At 43.7% G+C, this 9,377-nt stretch overlaps 42 non-coding genes across 42 annotated transcripts; all 42 read right to left on the bottom strand.

Moving 5' to 3' along the window:
- Positions 1-24: 24 nt before the first annotated feature.
- TRNAV-CAC (transfer RNA valine (anticodon CAC)) lies at positions 25-97 on the bottom strand. The gene has a single exon. It is a non-coding gene; the product is annotated as a tRNA-Val (tRNA).
- Positions 98-337: 240 nt separating this feature from the next.
- On the bottom strand, positions 338-410 carry TRNAV-CAC (transfer RNA valine (anticodon CAC)). The gene has a single exon. It is a non-coding gene; the product is annotated as a tRNA-Val (tRNA).
- An 84-nt stretch (positions 411-494) lies between these two features.
- Positions 495-567, bottom strand: TRNAV-CAC (transfer RNA valine (anticodon CAC)). The gene has a single exon. It is a non-coding gene; the product is annotated as a tRNA-Val (tRNA).
- A 240-nt stretch (positions 568-807) lies between these two features.
- On the bottom strand, positions 808-880 carry TRNAV-CAC (transfer RNA valine (anticodon CAC)). Its single transcript has one exon. It is a non-coding gene; the product is annotated as a tRNA-Val (tRNA).
- A 65-nt stretch (positions 881-945) lies between these two features.
- On the bottom strand, positions 946-1,018 carry TRNAD-AUC (transfer RNA aspartic acid (anticodon AUC)). The gene has a single exon. It is a non-coding gene; the product is annotated as a tRNA-Asp (tRNA).
- An 83-nt stretch (positions 1,019-1,101) lies between these two features.
- TRNAV-CAC (transfer RNA valine (anticodon CAC)) lies at positions 1,102-1,174 on the bottom strand. Its single transcript has one exon. It is a non-coding gene; the product is annotated as a tRNA-Val (tRNA).
- A 240-nt stretch (positions 1,175-1,414) lies between these two features.
- TRNAV-CAC (transfer RNA valine (anticodon CAC)) lies at positions 1,415-1,487 on the bottom strand. The gene has a single exon. It is a non-coding gene; the product is annotated as a tRNA-Val (tRNA).
- An 84-nt stretch (positions 1,488-1,571) lies between these two features.
- TRNAV-CAC (transfer RNA valine (anticodon CAC)) lies at positions 1,572-1,644 on the bottom strand. The gene has a single exon. It is a non-coding gene; the product is annotated as a tRNA-Val (tRNA).
- Positions 1,645-1,884: 240 nt separating this feature from the next.
- Positions 1,885-1,957, bottom strand: TRNAV-CAC (transfer RNA valine (anticodon CAC)). The gene has a single exon. It is a non-coding gene; the product is annotated as a tRNA-Val (tRNA).
- Positions 1,958-2,022: 65 nt separating this feature from the next.
- TRNAD-AUC (transfer RNA aspartic acid (anticodon AUC)) lies at positions 2,023-2,095 on the bottom strand. Its single transcript has one exon. It is a non-coding gene; the product is annotated as a tRNA-Asp (tRNA).
- Positions 2,096-2,178: 83 nt separating this feature from the next.
- TRNAV-CAC (transfer RNA valine (anticodon CAC)) lies at positions 2,179-2,251 on the bottom strand. Its single transcript has one exon. It is a non-coding gene; the product is annotated as a tRNA-Val (tRNA).
- Positions 2,252-2,491: 240 nt separating this feature from the next.
- On the bottom strand, positions 2,492-2,564 carry TRNAV-CAC (transfer RNA valine (anticodon CAC)). Its single transcript has one exon. It is a non-coding gene; the product is annotated as a tRNA-Val (tRNA).
- Positions 2,565-2,804: 240 nt separating this feature from the next.
- Positions 2,805-2,877, bottom strand: TRNAV-CAC (transfer RNA valine (anticodon CAC)). The gene has a single exon. It is a non-coding gene; the product is annotated as a tRNA-Val (tRNA).
- Positions 2,878-2,942: 65 nt separating this feature from the next.
- TRNAD-AUC (transfer RNA aspartic acid (anticodon AUC)) lies at positions 2,943-3,015 on the bottom strand. The gene has a single exon. It is a non-coding gene; the product is annotated as a tRNA-Asp (tRNA).
- Positions 3,016-3,098: 83 nt separating this feature from the next.
- Positions 3,099-3,171, bottom strand: TRNAV-CAC (transfer RNA valine (anticodon CAC)). The gene has a single exon. It is a non-coding gene; the product is annotated as a tRNA-Val (tRNA).
- A 240-nt stretch (positions 3,172-3,411) lies between these two features.
- Positions 3,412-3,484, bottom strand: TRNAV-CAC (transfer RNA valine (anticodon CAC)). Its single transcript has one exon. It is a non-coding gene; the product is annotated as a tRNA-Val (tRNA).
- An 84-nt stretch (positions 3,485-3,568) lies between these two features.
- Positions 3,569-3,641, bottom strand: TRNAV-CAC (transfer RNA valine (anticodon CAC)). The gene has a single exon. It is a non-coding gene; the product is annotated as a tRNA-Val (tRNA).
- An 84-nt stretch (positions 3,642-3,725) lies between these two features.
- Positions 3,726-3,798, bottom strand: TRNAD-AUC (transfer RNA aspartic acid (anticodon AUC)). The gene has a single exon. It is a non-coding gene; the product is annotated as a tRNA-Asp (tRNA).
- Positions 3,799-3,881: 83 nt separating this feature from the next.
- On the bottom strand, positions 3,882-3,954 carry TRNAV-CAC (transfer RNA valine (anticodon CAC)). Its single transcript has one exon. It is a non-coding gene; the product is annotated as a tRNA-Val (tRNA).
- A 240-nt stretch (positions 3,955-4,194) lies between these two features.
- On the bottom strand, positions 4,195-4,267 carry TRNAV-CAC (transfer RNA valine (anticodon CAC)). The gene has a single exon. It is a non-coding gene; the product is annotated as a tRNA-Val (tRNA).
- Positions 4,268-4,332: 65 nt separating this feature from the next.
- Positions 4,333-4,405, bottom strand: TRNAD-AUC (transfer RNA aspartic acid (anticodon AUC)). The gene has a single exon. It is a non-coding gene; the product is annotated as a tRNA-Asp (tRNA).
- An 83-nt stretch (positions 4,406-4,488) lies between these two features.
- On the bottom strand, positions 4,489-4,561 carry TRNAV-CAC (transfer RNA valine (anticodon CAC)). The gene has a single exon. It is a non-coding gene; the product is annotated as a tRNA-Val (tRNA).
- Positions 4,562-4,801: 240 nt separating this feature from the next.
- Positions 4,802-4,874, bottom strand: TRNAV-CAC (transfer RNA valine (anticodon CAC)). The gene has a single exon. It is a non-coding gene; the product is annotated as a tRNA-Val (tRNA).
- An 84-nt stretch (positions 4,875-4,958) lies between these two features.
- Positions 4,959-5,031, bottom strand: TRNAV-CAC (transfer RNA valine (anticodon CAC)). Its single transcript has one exon. It is a non-coding gene; the product is annotated as a tRNA-Val (tRNA).
- A 396-nt stretch (positions 5,032-5,427) lies between these two features.
- On the bottom strand, positions 5,428-5,500 carry TRNAV-CAC (transfer RNA valine (anticodon CAC)). Its single transcript has one exon. It is a non-coding gene; the product is annotated as a tRNA-Val (tRNA).
- An 84-nt stretch (positions 5,501-5,584) lies between these two features.
- Positions 5,585-5,657, bottom strand: TRNAD-AUC (transfer RNA aspartic acid (anticodon AUC)). The gene has a single exon. It is a non-coding gene; the product is annotated as a tRNA-Asp (tRNA).
- Positions 5,658-5,740: 83 nt separating this feature from the next.
- Positions 5,741-5,813, bottom strand: TRNAV-CAC (transfer RNA valine (anticodon CAC)). The gene has a single exon. It is a non-coding gene; the product is annotated as a tRNA-Val (tRNA).
- A 240-nt stretch (positions 5,814-6,053) lies between these two features.
- Positions 6,054-6,126, bottom strand: TRNAV-CAC (transfer RNA valine (anticodon CAC)). Its single transcript has one exon. It is a non-coding gene; the product is annotated as a tRNA-Val (tRNA).
- Positions 6,127-6,191: 65 nt separating this feature from the next.
- On the bottom strand, positions 6,192-6,264 carry TRNAD-AUC (transfer RNA aspartic acid (anticodon AUC)). Its single transcript has one exon. It is a non-coding gene; the product is annotated as a tRNA-Asp (tRNA).
- Positions 6,265-6,347: 83 nt separating this feature from the next.
- On the bottom strand, positions 6,348-6,420 carry TRNAV-CAC (transfer RNA valine (anticodon CAC)). The gene has a single exon. It is a non-coding gene; the product is annotated as a tRNA-Val (tRNA).
- A 240-nt stretch (positions 6,421-6,660) lies between these two features.
- Positions 6,661-6,733, bottom strand: TRNAV-CAC (transfer RNA valine (anticodon CAC)). The gene has a single exon. It is a non-coding gene; the product is annotated as a tRNA-Val (tRNA).
- Positions 6,734-6,817: 84 nt separating this feature from the next.
- Positions 6,818-6,890, bottom strand: TRNAV-CAC (transfer RNA valine (anticodon CAC)). The gene has a single exon. It is a non-coding gene; the product is annotated as a tRNA-Val (tRNA).
- Positions 6,891-7,130: 240 nt separating this feature from the next.
- TRNAV-CAC (transfer RNA valine (anticodon CAC)) lies at positions 7,131-7,203 on the bottom strand. Its single transcript has one exon. It is a non-coding gene; the product is annotated as a tRNA-Val (tRNA).
- A 65-nt stretch (positions 7,204-7,268) lies between these two features.
- TRNAD-AUC (transfer RNA aspartic acid (anticodon AUC)) lies at positions 7,269-7,341 on the bottom strand. The gene has a single exon. It is a non-coding gene; the product is annotated as a tRNA-Asp (tRNA).
- An 83-nt stretch (positions 7,342-7,424) lies between these two features.
- On the bottom strand, positions 7,425-7,497 carry TRNAV-CAC (transfer RNA valine (anticodon CAC)). The gene has a single exon. It is a non-coding gene; the product is annotated as a tRNA-Val (tRNA).
- Positions 7,498-7,737: 240 nt separating this feature from the next.
- On the bottom strand, positions 7,738-7,810 carry TRNAV-CAC (transfer RNA valine (anticodon CAC)). Its single transcript has one exon. It is a non-coding gene; the product is annotated as a tRNA-Val (tRNA).
- Positions 7,811-8,050: 240 nt separating this feature from the next.
- TRNAV-CAC (transfer RNA valine (anticodon CAC)) lies at positions 8,051-8,123 on the bottom strand. The gene has a single exon. It is a non-coding gene; the product is annotated as a tRNA-Val (tRNA).
- A 65-nt stretch (positions 8,124-8,188) lies between these two features.
- TRNAD-AUC (transfer RNA aspartic acid (anticodon AUC)) lies at positions 8,189-8,261 on the bottom strand. The gene has a single exon. It is a non-coding gene; the product is annotated as a tRNA-Asp (tRNA).
- Positions 8,262-8,344: 83 nt separating this feature from the next.
- On the bottom strand, positions 8,345-8,417 carry TRNAV-CAC (transfer RNA valine (anticodon CAC)). Its single transcript has one exon. It is a non-coding gene; the product is annotated as a tRNA-Val (tRNA).
- Positions 8,418-8,657: 240 nt separating this feature from the next.
- TRNAV-CAC (transfer RNA valine (anticodon CAC)) lies at positions 8,658-8,730 on the bottom strand. The gene has a single exon. It is a non-coding gene; the product is annotated as a tRNA-Val (tRNA).
- Positions 8,731-9,125: 395 nt separating this feature from the next.
- TRNAV-CAC (transfer RNA valine (anticodon CAC)) lies at positions 9,126-9,198 on the bottom strand. Its single transcript has one exon. It is a non-coding gene; the product is annotated as a tRNA-Val (tRNA).
- An 84-nt stretch (positions 9,199-9,282) lies between these two features.
- On the bottom strand, positions 9,283-9,355 carry TRNAV-AAC (transfer RNA valine (anticodon AAC)). The gene has a single exon. It is a non-coding gene; the product is annotated as a tRNA-Val (tRNA).
- Positions 9,356-9,377: the final 22 nt, after the last annotated feature.

Genomic DNA, 9,377 nt, shown 5'->3' with positions numbered 1-9,377 from the left:
TTCCCAATCACGATGGTCAAGACTTGTATCTACCAGGGCTCGAACCTGGGACCTTCCGCGTGTGAAGCGGACGTGATAACCACTACACCATAGATACGTAACTAAACCATCGATACGTAGTAATTCTGAGTTTTTCAAGAGATCTAGCTTATTTTTATGCCCAATCACTAGGGTCAAAACATGTATCTACCAGGTCTCGAACCTGGGACCTACCGCGTGTTAGGCGGAAGTGATAACCACTACACCATCGATACGTAACTACACGTAGATACGTAGTAATTCTGGGTTTTTCAAGAGATCTAGCTTATTTTTATGCCCAATCACGATGGTCAAAACTGGTATCTACCAGGGCTCGAACCTGGGACCTTCCGCGTGTGAAGCGGACGTGATAACCACTACACCATAGATACGTAACTAAACCATCGATACGTAGTAATTCTGAGTTTTTCAAGCGATCTAGCTTATTTTTATGCCCAATCACGATGGTCAAAACTTGTATCTACCAGGGCTCGAACCTGGGACCTTCCGCGTGTGAAGCGGACGTGATAACCACTACACCATAGATACGTAACTAAACCATCGATACGTAGTAATTCTGAGTTTTTCAAGAGATCTAGCTTATTTTTATGCCCAATCACTATGGTCAAAACATGTATCTACCAGGTCTCGAACCATGGACCTTCCGCGTGTTAGGCGGAAGTGATAACCACTACACCATCGATACGTAACTACACGTAGATACGTAGTAATTCTGGGTTCTTCAAGAGATCTAGCTTATTTTTATGCCCAATCACGATGGTCAAAACTTGTATCTACCAGGGCTCGAACCTGGGACCTTCCGCGTGTGAAGCGGACGTGATAACCACTACACCATAGATACGTAGTAATTCTGAGTTTTTCAAGAGATCTAGCTTATTTTTATGCCCAATCACTATGGTCAAAACGTGTATCTACCAGGTCTCGAACCTGGGACCTTCCGCGTGATAGGCGGACGTGATAACCACTACACTATCGATACGTAACTACACGTAGATACGTAGTAATTCTGGGTTTTTCAAGAGATCTAGCTTATTTTTATTCCCAATCACGATGGTCAAGACTTGTATCTACCAGGGCTCGAACCTGGGACCTTCCGCGTGTGAAGCGGACGTGATAACCACTACACCATAGATACGTAACTAAACCATCGATACGTAGTAATTCTGAGTTTTTCAAGAGATCTAGCTTATTTTTATGCCCAATCACTAGGGTCAAAACATGTATCTACCAGGTCTCGAACCTGGGACCTACCGCGTGTTAGGCGGAAGTGATAACCACTACACCATCGATACGTAACTACACGTAGATACGTAGTAATTCTGGGTTTTTCAAGAGATCTAGCTTATTTTTATGCCCAATCACGATGGTCAAAACTGGTATCTACCAGGGCTCGAACCTGGGACCTTCCGCGTGTGAAGCGGACGTGATAACCACTACACCATAGATACGTAACTAAACCATCGATACGTAGTAATTCTGAGTTTTTCAAGCGATCTAGCTTATTTTTATGCCCAATCACGATGGTCAAAACTTGTATCTACCAGGGCTCGAACCTGGGACCTTCCGCGTGTGAAGCGGACGTGATAACCACTACACCATAGATACGTAACTAAACCATCGATACGTAGTAATTCTGAGTTTTTCAAGAGATCTAGCTTATTTTTATGCCCAATCACTATGGTCAAAACATGTATCTACCAGGTCTCGAACCATGGACCTTCCGCGTGTTAGGCGGAAGTGATAACCACTACACCATCGATACGTAACTACACGTAGATACGTAGTAATTCTGGGTTCTTCAAGAGATCTAGCTTATTTTTATGCCCAATCACGATGGTCAAAACTTGTATCTACCAGGGCTCGAACCTGGGACCTTCCGCGTGTGAAGCGGACGTGATAACCACTACACCATAGATACGTAGTAATTCTGAGTTTTTCAAGAGATCTAGCTTATTTTTATGCCCAATCACTATGGTCAAAACGTGTATCTACCAGGTCTCGAACCTGGGACCTTCCGCGTGATAGGCGGACGTGATAACCACTACACTATCGATACGTAACTACACGTAGATACGTAGTAATTCTGGGTTTTTCAAGAGATCTAGCTTATTTTTATTCCCAATCACGATGGTCAAGACTTGTATCTACCAGGGCTCGAACCTGGGACCTTCCGCGTGTGAAGCGGACGTGATAACCACTACACCATAGATACGTAACTAAACCATCGATACGTAGTAATTCTGAGTTTTTCAAGAGATCTAGCTTATTTTTATGCCCAATCACTAGGGTCAAAACATGTATCTACCAGGTCTCGAACCTGGGACCTACCGCGTGTTAGGCGGAAGTGATAACCACTACACCATCGATACGTAACTACACGTAGATACGTAGTAATTCTGGGTTTTTCAAGAGATCTAGCTTATTTTTATGCCCAATCACGATGGTCAAAACTGGTATCTACCAGGGCTCGAACCTGGGACCTTCCGCGTGTGAAGCGGACGTGATAACCACTACACCATAGATACGTAACTAAACCATCGATACGTAGTAATTCTGAGTTTTTCAAGAGATCTAGCTTATTTTTATGCCCAATCACTATGGTCAAAACATGTATCTACCAGGTCTCGAACCATGGACCTTCCGCGTGTTAGGCGGAAGTGATAACCACTACACCATCGATACGTAACTACACGTAGATACGTAGTAATTCTGGGTTCTTCAAGAGATCTAGCTTATTTTTATGCCCAATCACGATGGTCAAAACTTGTATCTACCAGGGCTCGAACCTGGGACCTTCCGCGTGTGAAGCGGACGTGATAACCACTACACCATAGATACGTAGTAATTCTGAGTTTTTCAAGAGATCTAGCTTATTTTTATGCCCAATCACTATGGTCAAAACGTGTATCTACCAGGTCTCGAACCTGGGACCTTCCGCGTGATAGGCGGACGTGATAACCACTACACTATCGATACGTAACTACACGTAGATACGTAGTAATTCTGGGTTTTTCAAGAGATCTAGCTTATTTTTATTCCCAATCACGATGGTCAAGACTTGTATCTACCAGGGCTCGAACCTGGGACCTTCCGCGTGTGAAGCGGACGTGATAACCACTACACCATAGATACGTAACTAAACCATCGATACGTAGTAATTCTGAGTTTTTCAAGAGATCTAGCTTATTTTTATGCCCAATCACTAGGGTCAAAACATGTATCTACCAGGTCTCGAACCTGGGACCTACCGCGTGTTAGGCGGAAGTGATAACCACTACACCATCGATACGTAACTACACGTAGATACGTAGTAATTCTGGGTTTTTCAAGAGATCTAGCTTATTTTTATGCCCAATCACGATGGTCAAAACTGGTATCTACCAGGGCTCGAACCTGGGACCTTCCGCGTGTGAAGCGGACGTGATAACCACTACACCATAGATACGTAACTAAACCATCGATACGTAGTAATTCTGAGTTTTTCAAGCGATCTAGCTTATTTTTATGCCCAATCACGATGGTCAAAACTTGTATATACCAGGGCTCGAACCTGGGACCTTCCGCGTGTGAAGCGGACCTGATAACCACTACACCATAGATACGTAACTACACCGTAGATACGTAGTAATTCTGGGTTTTTCAAGAGATCTAGTTTATTTTTATGCCCAATCACGATGGTCAAAACTTGTATCTACCAGGGCTCGAACCTGGGACCTTCCGCGTGATAGGCGGACGTGATAACCACTACACCATCGATACGTAACTACACGTAGATACGTAGTAATTCTGGGTTTTTCAAGAGATCTAGCTTATTTTTATGCCCAATCACGATGGTCAAAACTTGTATCTACCAGGGCTCGAACCTGGGACCTTCCGCGTGTGAAGCGGACGTGATAACCACTACACCATAGATACGTAACTAAACCATCGATACGTAGTAATTCTGAGTTTTTCAAGAGATCTAGCTTATTTTTATGCCCAATCACTATGGTCAAAACATGTATCTACCAGGTCTCGAACCATGGACCTTCCGCGTGTTAGGCGGAAGTGATAACCACTACACCATCGATACGTAACTACACGTAGATACGTAGTAATTCTGGGTTCTTCAAGAGATCTAGCTTATTTTTATGCCCAATCACGATGGTCAAAACTTGTATCTACCAGGGCTCGAACCTGGGACCTTCCGCGTGTGAAGCGGACGTGATAACCACTACACCATAGATACGTAGTAATTCTGAGTTTTTCAAGAGATCTAGCTTATTTTTATGCCCAATCACTATGGTCAAAACGTGTATCTACCAGGTCTCGAACCTGGGACCTTCCGCGTGATAGGCGGACGTGATAACCACTACACTATCGATACGTAACTACACGTAGATACGTAGTAATTCTGGGTTTTTCAAGAGATCTAGCTTATTTTTATTCCCAATCACGATGGTCAAGACTTGTATCTACCAGGGCTCGAACCTGGGACCTTCCGCGTGTGAAGCGGACGTGATAACCACTACACCATAGATACGTAACTAAACCATCGATACGTAGTAATTCTGAGTTTTTCAAGAGATCTAGCTTATTTTTATGCCCAATCACTAGGGTCAAAACATGTATCTACCAGGTCTCGAACCTGGGACCTACCGCGTGTTAGGCGGAAGTGATAACCACTACACCATCGATACGTAACTACACGTAGATACGTAGTAATTCTGGGTTTTTCAAGAGATCTAGCTTATTTTTATGCCCAATCACGATGGTCAAAACTGGTATCTACCAGGGCTCGAACCTGGGACCTTCCGCGTGTGAAGCGGACGTGATAACCACTACACCATAGATACGTAACTAAACCATCGATACGTAGTAATTCTGAGTTTTTCAAGCGATCTAGCTTATTTTTATGCCCAATCACGATGGTCAAAACTTGTATCTACCAGGGCTCGAACCTGGGACCTTCCGCGTGTGAAGCGGACGTGATAACCACTACACCATAGATACGTAACTAAACCATCGATACGTAGTAATTCTGAGTTTTTCAAGAGATCTAGCTTATTTTTATGCCCAATCACTATGGTCAAAACATGTATCTACCAGGTCTCGAACCATGGACCTTCCGCGTGTTAGGCGGAAGTGATAACCACTACACCATCGATACGTAACTACACGTAGATACGTAGTAATTCTGGGTTCTTCAAGAGATCTAGCTTATTTTTATGCCCAATCACGATGGTCAAAACATGTATCTACCAGGTCTCAAACCTGGGACCTTCCGCGTGTTAGGCGGAAGTGATAACCACTACACCATCGATACGTAACTACACGTAGATACGTAGTAATTCTGGGTTTTTCAAGAGATCTAGCTTATTTTTATGCCCAATCACGATGGTCAAAACTTGTATATACCAGGGCTCGAACCTGGGACCTTCCGCGTGTGAAGCGGACCTGATAACCACTACACCATAGATACGTAACTACACCGTAGATACGTAGTAATTCTGGGTTTTTCAAGAGATCTAGTTTATTTTTATGCCCAATCACGATGGTCAAAACTTGTATCTACCAGGGCTCGAACCTGGGACCTTCCGCGTGATAGGCGGACGTGATAACCACTACACCATCGATACGTAACTACACGTAGATACGTAGTAATTCTGAGTTTTTCAAGCGATCTAGCTTATTTTTATGCCCAATCACGATGGTCAAAACTTGTATCTACCAGGGCTCGAACCTGGGACCTTCCGCGTGTGAAGCGGACGTGATAACCACTACACCATAGATACGTAACTAAACCATCGATACGTAGTAATTCTGAGTTTTTCAAGAGATCTAGCTTATTTTTATGCCCAATCACTATGGTCAAAACATGTATCTACCAGGTCTCGAACCATGGACCTTCCGCGTGTTAGGCGGAAGTGATAACCACTACACCATCGATACGTAACTACACGTAGATACGTAGTAATTCTGGGTTCTTCAAGAGATCTAGCTTATTTTTATGCCCAATCACGATGGTCAAAACTTGTATCTACCAGGGCTCGAACCTGGGACCTTCCGCGTGTGAAGCGGACGTGATAACCACTACACCATAGATACGTAGTAATTCTGAGTTTTTCAAGAGATCTAGCTTATTTTTATGCCCAATCACTATGGTCAAAACGTGTATCTACCAGGTCTCGAACCTGGGACCTTCCGCGTGATAGGCGGACGTGATAACCACTACACTATCGATACGTAACTACACGTAGATACGTAGTAATTCTGGGTTTTTCAAGAGATCTAGCTTATTTTTATTCCCAATCACGATGGTCAAGACTTGTATCTACCAGGGCTCGAACCTGGGACCTTCCGCGTGTGAAGCGGACGTGATAACCACTACACCATAGATACGTAACTAAACCATCGATACGTAGTAATTCTGAGTTTTTCAAGAGATCTAGCTTATTTTTATGCCCAATCACTAGGGTCAAAACATGTATCTACCAGGTCTCGAACCTGGGACCTACCGCGTGTTAGGCGGAAGTGATAACCACTACACCATCGATACGTAACTACACGTAGATACGTAGTAATTCTGAGTTTTTCAAGCGATCTAGCTTATTTTTATGCCCAATCACGATGGTCAAAACTTGTATCTACCAGGGCTCGAACCTGGGACCTTCCGCGTGTGAAGCGGACGTGATAACCACTACACCATAGATACGTAACTAAACCATCGATACGTAGTAATTCTGAGTTTTTCAAGCGATCTAGCTTATTTTTATGCCCAATCACGATGGTCAAAACTTGTATCTACCAGGGCTCGAACCTGGGACCTTCCGCGTGTGAAGCGGACGTGATAACCACTACACCATAGATACGTAACTAAACCATCGATACGTAGTAATTCTGAGTTTTTCAAGAGATCTAGCTTATTTTTATGCCCAATCACTATGGTCAAAACATGTATCTACCAGGTCTCGAACCATGGACCTTCCGCGTGTTAGGCGGAAGTGATAACCACTACACCATCGATACGTAACTACACGTAGATACGTAGTAATTCTGGGTTCTTCAAGAGATCTAGCTTATTTTTATGCCCAATCACGATGGTCAAAACTTGTATCTACCAGGGCTCGAACCTGGGACCTTCCGCGTGTGAAGCGGACGTGATAACCACTACACCATAGATACGTAGTAATTCTGAGTTTTTCAAGAGATCTAGCTTATTTTTATGCCCAATCACTATGGTCAAAACGTGTATCTACCAGGTCTCGAACCTGGGACCTTCCGCGTGATAGGCGGACGTGATAACCACTACACTATCGATACGTAACTACACGTAGATACGTAGTAATTCTGGGTTTTTCAAGAGATCTAGCTTATTTTTATTCCCAATCACGATGGTCAAGACTTGTATCTACCAGGGCTCGAACCTGGGACCTTCCGCGTGTGAAGCGGACGTGATAACCACTACACCATAGATACGTAACTAAACCATCGATACGTAGTAATTCTGAGTTTTTCAAGAGATCTAGCTTATTTTTATGCCCAATCACTAGGGTCAAAACATGTATCTACCAGGTCTCGAACCTGGGACCTACCGCGTGTTAGGCGGAAGTGATAACCACTACACCATCGATACGTAACTACACGTAGATACGTAGTAATTCTGGGTTTTTCAAGAGATCTAGCTTATTTTTATGCCCAATCACGATGGTCAAAACTGGTATCTACCAGGGCTCGAACCTGGGACCTTCCGCGTGTGAAGCGGACGTGATAACCACTACACCATAGATACGTAACTAAACCATCGATACGTAGTAATTCTGAGTTTTTCAAGAGATCTAGCTTATTTTTATGCCCAATCACTATGGTCAAAACATGTATCTACCAGGTCTCGAACCATGGACCTTCCGCGTGTTAGGCGGAAGTGATAACCACTACACCATCGATACGTAACTACACGTAGATACGTAGTAATTCTGGGTTCTTCAAGAGATCTAGCTTATTTTTATGCCCAATCACGATGGTCAAAACTTGTATCTACCAGGGCTCGAACCTGGGACCTTCCGCGTGTGAAGCGGACGTGATAACCACTACACCATAGATACGTAGTAATTCTGAGTTTTTCAAGAGATCTAGCTTATTTTTATGCCCAATCACTATGGTCAAAACGTGTATCTACCAGGTCTCGAACCTGGGACCTTCCGCGTGATAGGCGGACGTGATAACCACTACACTATCGATACGTAACTACACGTAGATACGTAGTAATTCTGGGTTTTTCAAGAGATCTAGCTTATTTTTATTCCCAATCACGATGGTCAAGACTTGTATCTACCAGGGCTCGAACCTGGGACCTTCCGCGTGTGAAGCGGACGTGATAACCACTACACCATAGATACGTAACTAAACCATCGATACGTAGTAATTCTGAGTTTTTCAAGAGATCTAGCTTATTTTTATGCCCAATCACTAGGGTCAAAACATGTATCTACCAGGTCTCGAACCTGGGACCTACCGCGTGTTAGGCGGAAGTGATAACCACTACACCATCGATACGTAACTACACGTAGATACGTAGTAATTCTGGGTTTTTCAAGAGATCTAGCTTATTTTTATGCCCAATCACGATGGTCAAAACTGGTATCTACCAGGGCTCGAACCTGGGACCTTCCGCGTGTGAAGCGGACGTGATAACCACTACACCATAGATACGTAACTAAACCATCGATACGTAGTAATTCTGAGTTTTTCAAGCGATCTAGCTTATTTTTATGCCCAACCACTATGGTCAAAACATGTATCTACCAGGTCTCAAACCTGGGACCTTCCGCGTGTTAGGCGGAAGTGATAACCACTACACCATCGATACGTAACTACACGTAGATACGTAGTAATTCTGGGTTTTTCAAGAGATCTAGCTTATTTTTATGCCCAATCACGATGGTCAAAACTTGTATATACCAGGGCTCGAACCTGGGACCTTCCGCGTTGAAGCGGACGTGATAACCACTACACCATCGATACGTAACTACACGTAGGTACGTAGTAATTCTGGGTTTTTCAAGAGATCTAGCTTATTTTTATGCCCAATCACAATGGTCAAAACTTGTATCTACCAGGGCTCGAACCTGGGACCTTCCGCGTGTGAAGCGGACCTGATAACCACTACACCATAGATACGTAACTACACCGTAGATACGTAGTAATTCTGGGTTTTTCAAGAGATCTAGCTTATTTTTATGCCCAATCACGATGGTCAAAACTTGTATCTACCAGGGCTCGAACCTGGGACCTTCCGCGTGTTAGGCGGACGTGATAACCACTACACCATAGATACGTAGTAATTCTGAGTTTTTCAA

This window comes from Phalangium opilio, unplaced genomic scaffold (genome assembly GCF_054372755.1).
Source record: "Phalangium opilio isolate 3A_F unplaced genomic scaffold, DU_Popi_V2 ptg000077l_1, whole genome shotgun sequence".
Taxonomy (NCBI): domain Eukaryota; kingdom Metazoa; phylum Arthropoda; class Arachnida; order Opiliones; family Phalangiidae; genus Phalangium; species Phalangium opilio.
This window is presented reverse-complemented; position numbering and strand designations above follow the sequence as displayed.